An 8,210-nucleotide genomic window follows, 5' to 3' on the forward strand; every position below is an offset into this window, starting at 1 on the left:
TAAAAAAAAAAAAAAAATAGAAATACTCTTCTAGAGTGAGGCTTCAGAACCAGTCCATGTATTTGTTAGTTTAAAGCTGGACCCTTGTAGTTTGTTTTTTTTACAAAACAGACAAATCTTAAATTGTGACTTCAGCAGGTGTTTGTAACATGCATCTAAAGTAAAATGGGATTATTTCTGCAATCAGGGAATTCATTTTACTTTGGTTAGCAAAAGACAAGAGGAAAAAAAAAAGGAACTATTTTAAAACCAATTAAAAAAACACTGCATACCAAAACCCAGTCAGTTGCGGCAGATGGTCGTTCACACCGATCCAGGTTCTGTGGGAGGATTCTTCCTGTTCCACTGGGACCACATGCATACATAGTGTAAAGGATTGCTGCTTAGTTAATGACTCCACACAATTGACTGTCCACTTTCACTACATGCTCATTTAGTGGGAGTGATCGCATCAGTGACTCAATTCAATTGGCTGGGTTTTGTTAAAAATCTAATTGGCATAAAGTGAACTTCAATGCTTCATAACTAGGATCAAATTGGGTTGTTCCACAGGATTTGTCTTTGTGTACAAATTGGATTTTCTTTTAGAAAATGCATTGAGATCTTTGAAGTAGACCAGGTCCATATAAACTGTATTTGGCATTTCTCACTTTGACCAAGAAACAAAAAAAAACAAATCTTAGCTTGTGGTTCAGATCTAATGGACTAAACACTTGCTTAATATTAACAGCACTGCTGGAGCAGATCAGGCTGTCTCAACACCCTGGAATTTTCCTCACTACTGCAGGAAACCCAAGTAAAACCCATAATGTTGTTCTCTGCAATTTAAAGCACACACAATGACTGTGGAATATTTGTACCCAAGCATCCCTGAACAGTTAATTTCTTCCTAATATTTTAGGTGAAGCATTTAGAGTCCAGTTTAAACCTTCTCCCCACTGGTCTAAATGTTTAGTCACAGGGCCATGAGTTCCAGGATGAAAGCTGATACAGAGACCATCTGTCTTTTAAAGGCTGAAGTTCATCCCTCGCCCAATTCCTTCTAGTCCACAACCTACATTTTTCCTGTAGATCAACTAAAGGGGAGTCAACAGCACATCATGGCGCAAACATAAAACATTTGTAGTCTCAACTGTACTGCAGCAGTCAACTGGCTTTTCAAACCTTCTGAGTTTTCATCTGATCAGAATTCAACATGAATTTTTAAGTGTGCAGCTCTTTCGACTTCCTTATTCTGGGAAAACCTAGACTTTTAGAGTTTGTTTAGACAAACCAAACATGTTGACTGGCAGGACCGCCCCCCCAGAAAAAAAGTTTGAGATTTGCAAAGAAAGGTCAGAGTTTTTTTTATTAAACTACAGTTGGAAACAGCAGGACTGCAAGTGAAACCTGGGAGAAAACAAAGCAATCCAGTCAGACCATCAGTAGCAGGGACTGAACATACCAATTGAAGTGATCCTCACCAGAGATCTTCAGTGACCCTTTTTGCCAGGATAATGGAAAATGTTCCCATGATGGGGAAACACTGGTGGCTGGAGGACAATTGGTTCTGTTGGGTTGTAGCGGAACTGGCTGAACCTCAGCCGCTTACGGTTGTATCGTGACTTGGACTTGTAGGTGTACACTTGATCCGCTTCATCTACAGGAGAGAAGACTGGCTCATCTGCACCGCTGGTATCAGATGAAGAGCTCCAGCTCTCCTCTGCAAACTGAGAGCTGCTGTCTCCTGGAGCTGCATGCTGGCTGTGCTGATGGCCAGCATGTTGGACCCCATAAGTAGGGCTGCTGGCACCTCCAGTACTGCTGCTGTAGTGGATTCCTGGGTAACTGCTGTGACCAACAGAACCACCAACCTGTCCACTGGGGTTCTGGTAGACTGGCTTGGATGGTTCCTGTTGAGAAGGTGAAACTACAGTCCACCAAGTTGGCTGTTCTCTGTCTGAGGAAGCAGTTTAGGGTTAAAGTAATTTAAAGCTTGTTAAGAGGTAATGTTCAATGAAGGCTTACCTGGTTTTGGAGGAGCACAGGTGATGCTTCCAAGCAGCATAAAAGAAATCCACAACATCCTGTAGAAATATGGAGGATCAAATTATTAAATTCACAACAAGGAGAACACACCAGAAGGTTCTCCCAACACAGCTTATAGGCTTATACCCAACATTAAACTTGATAAACTGGATCTCACCTCATGGTGCTAGAATTAGTGCAGGATAGACCTCAGATCCCTCTGATAGCTACTCCAACCTGCAGGAGCTGCTTTTATATGATTCTCAGAGCAACTGGAGCTGATTGCTGAGTGGGACCAGCTGCTGTAGAGGAAACAGAACCACTAACAAAGAGTTCTTTCTTCTCCCTTCTAATCCTCATCCTCATTATCTTATGGAAATTATGATAATGTTTCTTCCTCCAGGCAAAGCACAGCCTCTTTTTAATGTGAAAACATAAACCTTTAGTGTTTGAACAGGTTATCTTCATGCATAATGTGTATTGTTATGTGTCCATTCTTTTGTCACTGATTGTTGACAAACTATTAGCTTCAAGCATTAGACTGCAGCACTAAATTGGAAGCACATCAGGAGATATTGTAAATTGGATTTTAACAGTAAATGGGTTCTGATGTGATCAGACCATGATTCTGCCGTCTACATTCGATTTTCCGTTTAAAATCTGATTCATATTGTATGGAGGACCAATCCTGCCATAACTAAGTATACATTCAGAAGTAATTAAAAGACTCAAGAAAACAATTACTGGGCCAAAAAGTAGCTGACATATAATTTTGAGTGCCATTAAATGGAATATATAATATATATTCAATAACTGATCAATTAGTCTAATATGAATATATTTAAACCCCTCTAATATATTCCCTTTGTATTTTTTTACCCAACAGATTTCCCCGAGCCCATTCTTTCCATCTCTCTTTTATTTCCTTCCCACTGTCACCACATGCTTATTCGGTAGAAAGGATCGATGTGGACTCAATGATTTAATGCAGCTGCGGTGCTTCCTTACTGTCGGAAGATTTGTACATAAATTATCATTGCTTAGTTTAAAAAGATTCGTTATCCTTGTAATTTATAATTAAAAGACATTTTCATTCATTTAGTTTGGTGAACTTTGATACTTTTTGTTGTGGAAAATTATTTTAGTGCTCTGAACTTTTCTTTACCTCGCTCCTCTCTGACCTTTGTGTTTTGGTTACTTAAGAGCAGATGGGCTCTAAATTCATTAGGGGGAGTTTTATGGTTAAACACTCCTGAAGTGTTATATCTCAAGGGATTGTAGATGGGTGCTCTCATAAATTACCTGGTTACTCCGACCTGGGGTGGGTTCTAGGGGCTATATTTCTAAACTCTTTCAAGTTGAGATAACACCCTCATTCTGGTATAAATACTGTTTGTGACTTCTGTTCGTTGCTCTGCTTCACTGACTAAACTCAGTGACAGAGTCTTCAAATGCTGAATGCCTTTGACTAAACTTATAAAGACAAAGTCCGGTCATTCTCTTGTTAATGAGTTGATTTCTCTCCCACTTTTATAAGAAAATCCATAACAATTTGGCATCACGAACAGGATCCGACGGGCCAGAGGAATCTGCAGGGGGGGATAAGAACGCCTGGCCAGCCTGGAGACTAAGTTGTCCTCAGTCCACCTCCATTTAACAGAGGGGAGTCCTAGTGCCTGCCTGCGGCTTCTTTTTGTTTTCCTCTGGGGAAGGAAAGGAAACCTAATCAGTTCTGTGTTGCACAGAAATGTTAAAACACTTGTTTTCTAAGATATCACCAGCTAAAACTTTTAAAACTTTTGAGAGTAATTGGTTTTGTTAAACACATTTTCCTTGGCAAAGAAAACCTTTAAAATGAAAATGGAAAAAATTGGGTAATTTTTGATGGTAAGAAAGAATCCAAACGTCCAAACCTTTGGTCACAGGGCCATGAGTTCCAGGATGAAAGCTGGTACAGAGACCATCGGTCTTGTTGGGGCCATCCATTTTGGTTGCACATTTTGACATGGGCAGCTCAACAGATGTCGCAGCTCTGATGTCACTGGGAGCATAAACCGGCTGAGATGGAGAGTTTCGTGGCAATTTCTCGCGTGTCTCAAAGGACAGCGCAACGGAGGCGCATATCTGGAGAGACAAAAGCTTGCAGGTGAACTTTTCCTCCTCAAGGCCATTCCCGGAAGAGCCTGAAAGCTGGAAATCTGTCTGATACGAGAAGATCAATAGATTTATTTGCCGATCGAAGACCACGCTGACACCCGGCGCAGGCGGAAACCCACAGAGGTTCTATGTCAAAGGAGATGAGTTTTCCTCCTTGTGTATGCAGTCGACTAACGGGTCATCTTTTCCCCTCCTGGACGGATGAGAAATTACTGTTTTGTTTTCTTTAATTTGATCACGGACGCGGGGTCTCCCTCCTCTCCTTTTTCTTCAGACCTGATCCCTCCTCGACTGGTGGAGAGCAGAAATCAACGTCAAAGTAATTTCGTTCTTTTCATATTAAACCGGATAGGTGCATTTAGAGGTCTGGGCAGGATGAGGCAGTTAAGGTGATTTAGAATCACCAGTAGTTAATCTCAGGTATTAACTTGTTGCATGCAATACCGATTGAATTATATTATGCTGAGCTGTGTTTTGATTTGATGCGCAAGCGCTGCTGAATCGTGCGTGGTTGTTTTGTCCGGCTGATCTCAAATCAGCCAGGACTTAGAAGTTGGACTTTTAAAAGTTTTTCATTCAAAGCAACTGCGGTCTGGGCCTCGTGGTGTGACCCCTCCTTGTAGCAGTTTTATTGCTGGAGATTTTCCACTGAGTTCCCGCCTCAGAGTTTTATGACCATTTGTCAAGATTTGGGGCGATCAAGTGGTTGTGGCTAAAGGGGCGTGGCTCCACCGTTTTACCAGCTGATCGCTGCAATCGAGACATCAGCACCAGGAGGATTTCTTTCCATTTAACCCAAATTACAAATTTTTTCCATAAAACTACTGGTTTGATCTTCATAGACACTAAATGCGCATATGTTTTTCTTTTATCAGGTAGTAATTTTTATTCCCTTTGTGTAGAATGGTGCTTGTTAGATAGGTGAAGGTTTTTGAACCAGAATAATGGTATATCAGGATTATTTGGCTTCAATAAATCTTCATATATATAATTAAGAGAAGCGTTTGTGTTTATTTCGTGCAAGAGTGATTTATCTGTCAAAACAAGGTCGAAGTTCCCCCACCTTCGGTGAAGTGGTTGAATAAACAGTGACAGTTTGTGGTTTTGGTTAATAATTTATTATTAAAGAGCTTTGAGCCCATAATCACAACACCAGAGGATATCTCTGATTTCTATTTGTAAGTAATGATTTTTGGTTAAGAAATAAAAAAAATTTCAAATTATGATTTTAAATTATAATTCTTGATGAATATTAAATAATCATAATCCTTACAGTCTTTTAATGGCTGAAGTTCATCCCTCACCCAATTCCTTCTAGTCCACAACCTGCATTTTTCCTGTAGATCAACTAAAGGGGAGTCAAGTGTTGGGAATCCCAACAGCACATCATGGCACAAACATAAAACATTTGTAGTCTCAACTGTACTGCAGCAGTCAACTGGCTTTTCAAACCTTCTGGGTCTTCATCGATCAGAATTTAACATGAATTTTTAAGTGTGCAGCCCTTCCTTATTCTGGGAAAACCTAGACTTTTAGAGTTTGTTTAAACAACATGTTGACTGGCAGGATCGACCCCCCAGAGAAAAAGTTTGAGACTTGCAAAGAAACGTCAGTTTTTATTAAAACACAGTTAGAAACAGCAGGACCGCAAGTGAAACAAAACAATCCAGTCAGATCATCAGTAGCAGGGACTGAACATACCAACTGAAGTGCAACTCAGATCTTCAGTGACCCTTTTTGCCAGGATAATGGGAAATGTTCCCATGATGGGGAAACACTGGTGGCTGGAGGACAATCGGTTCTGTTGGGTTGTAGCGGAACTGGCTGAACCTCAGCCGCTTACAGTTGTATCGTGACTTGGACTTTTAGGCGTACACTTGATCCTCTTCATCTACAGGGGAGAAGACTGACTCATCTGCACCGCTGGTATCAGATGAAGAGCTCCAGCTCTCCTCTGCAAAATGAGCACTGTTGTCTCCTGGAGCTGCATGCTGGCGGTGCTGATGGCTGCCATGTTGGACCCCATAAGTAGGACTGCTGGTGTAGTAAACTCCTGGGTAACTGCCAGAACCAACCAGCTTCCCACTGGGGTTCTAGTAGACTGGCTTGGATGGTTCCTGTGAAGGTGAAGCTACATACCACCACACTGGCTGTTCACCTTCGCTACCTGAGGAAGCATTTTAAAGTTAGAGTAAGAAATTAACAGCTTTTTAAGAGTTCATGATTGGACACACCTTCCCTGGTTGTTGAGGAGCACAGTGATGCTTCCCATCAACAGGAAAGAAATCCAAAGTGTCCTGCAGACAAAGAACATCATGAAGTTCATAACATTTTAGATGAGAAGATCCTACATTTAAACAACATCCAACATCCTTGGATCTCAATGGAAACAATGTCACAATTCAGGATTAAACAGCCTTAACAAAGCAAAACTTTACCTCATTTTGTAACTGCTATAGAGACCTCTGTGAAACCAGACTTGTGCTATCAGATTACTCTGGCAGTGATAACATGCAGAGCTGCAGTTTTATGAACCTCAGACCAGCTGCAGTTGATGGGATCTGATTGTTCAGTGAGAACACCTGCAGCAGAGGACACCGACCACTAACATGCAGGAATTTATTCTTCCAATGTTTACATTAATTCTTCATGGGCTGTGTTCACAATACATTTAATGTGAATAAAATCTGATTATTTTAATCTCCTAAGTGAATCATTGTCTAATATTTCTACTAAACAACCTCATTATTCCCATTAATTCTGATCCTACATCTGATCCGGATCTTATTTCTGTCTGATGCTCACTCCTGAATTTACCCAGGTATTAATATTTCAGTTTTCTCATCTCACAACTGTTTGACCAAGTTATTGTGAACTATGGGCCTGATCTTCAAAAGATTTGCGTGTACAAAACCCTACGCAAACCTGTGTTAGCAAAGCTTATCTACAAATGAGGTAGTAACCGATTGTGTGTGGAAACTGTGCAAACTTTTTAGCATTTCTGCTTTCATAAATATGCAAAACATATGATAATGACCCAAACGCGCAAATTGGGAGGAGGATATGCAAATGTCATCCCTTACCAGTGCGATTTTCAAAGCCTGAAACGGTTTGCGGGCGCATTTTTTTTGCGCACGTTTGAAATCCAGGTGCTCACTGGATCACAAAATGTCTGCTGACACTTTGGCCAGAAAGAGGCATAGAGAGAATGACAGATGACATGGATAGAGAATCTTCTGTACATGTGCCAACAGATTTGGGTTGTCAGAAATAAAAATATTAAAAAGTGATTTGATTAGAGGATTTAATGTAGGATTATCTAATACTTATCCTGGATTATCCTAATACTTTTCTACTTTTGGACATTTGTTATGATGCATTGCCATGGCAACGGGGTTGTTTCTTACAACCGGGAGCAGCTGATTAATATCTCAAAAGCTCAAACAATACTTCAATTACAACCCCAAATCCCTGATGAGTTGAAAAGGAGACGTCGTGGATGCAGAGCAGGAGCTAAGAGAAGAGAGAGAAGGAGGAAGTTCAAACCATCTCTTCCGTCGATTATGATGGGCAATGTGAGATTGTTGGGAAACAAGTTGGATGAACTCCAAGCCCTACAAAGGACCAAGTCAGAGTACTGGGAATGCAGTATTATGTGTTTTACTGAGACATGGCTGCAGGATCATATCCCCGACTCCAGCATCTCTCTGCCTGGCTTTTTAACCATACGAGCAGACAGAGATTTAAAGAGAAGCAGCAAATGTAGAGGAGGTGGACTGGCAGTACTTGTGAACAACAGATGGTGTAATCCAGGACATTTTACTGTGAAGTTACACACTCTGCTGGTGTATTGGTGTGTCCCGGCTCACTTCTGCAGGCTGTTTGGTGGGGCCTGGGCCCCCTGACTCTGTCAGGCCTCTGCTGGGGGGTGATATGCCCCAAGGTTTCTGGCTAGATCTGCTCTGGCAGGGTCTGTGAGCTTGTCGCTGCAACTCCCTGGGACTTCTGCACTGTGGCTGCTGGCTGGTTTACCTGGGGCTCTGCTC

At 41.4% G+C, this 8,210-nt stretch overlaps 1 long non-coding RNA gene across 1 annotated transcript; it reads right to left on the reverse strand.

Moving 5' to 3' along the window:
• Nucleotides 1-5,760: 5,760 nt before the first annotated feature.
• LOC124859074 lies at nt 5,761-7,262 on the reverse strand. Its single transcript, XR_007036007.1, has 4 exons — nt 7,248-7,262; nt 6,603-6,746; nt 6,399-6,461; nt 5,761-6,331 (listed from the first exon to the last, which is right to left on the reverse strand). It is a non-coding gene; the product is annotated as an uncharacterized LOC124859074 (long non-coding RNA).
• Nucleotides 7,263-8,210: the final 948 nt, after the last annotated feature.

This window comes from Girardinichthys multiradiatus, chromosome 2 (assembly GCF_021462225.1).
Source record: "Girardinichthys multiradiatus isolate DD_20200921_A chromosome 2, DD_fGirMul_XY1, whole genome shotgun sequence".
NCBI lineage: Eukaryota > Metazoa > Chordata > Actinopteri > Cyprinodontiformes > Goodeidae > Girardinichthys > Girardinichthys multiradiatus.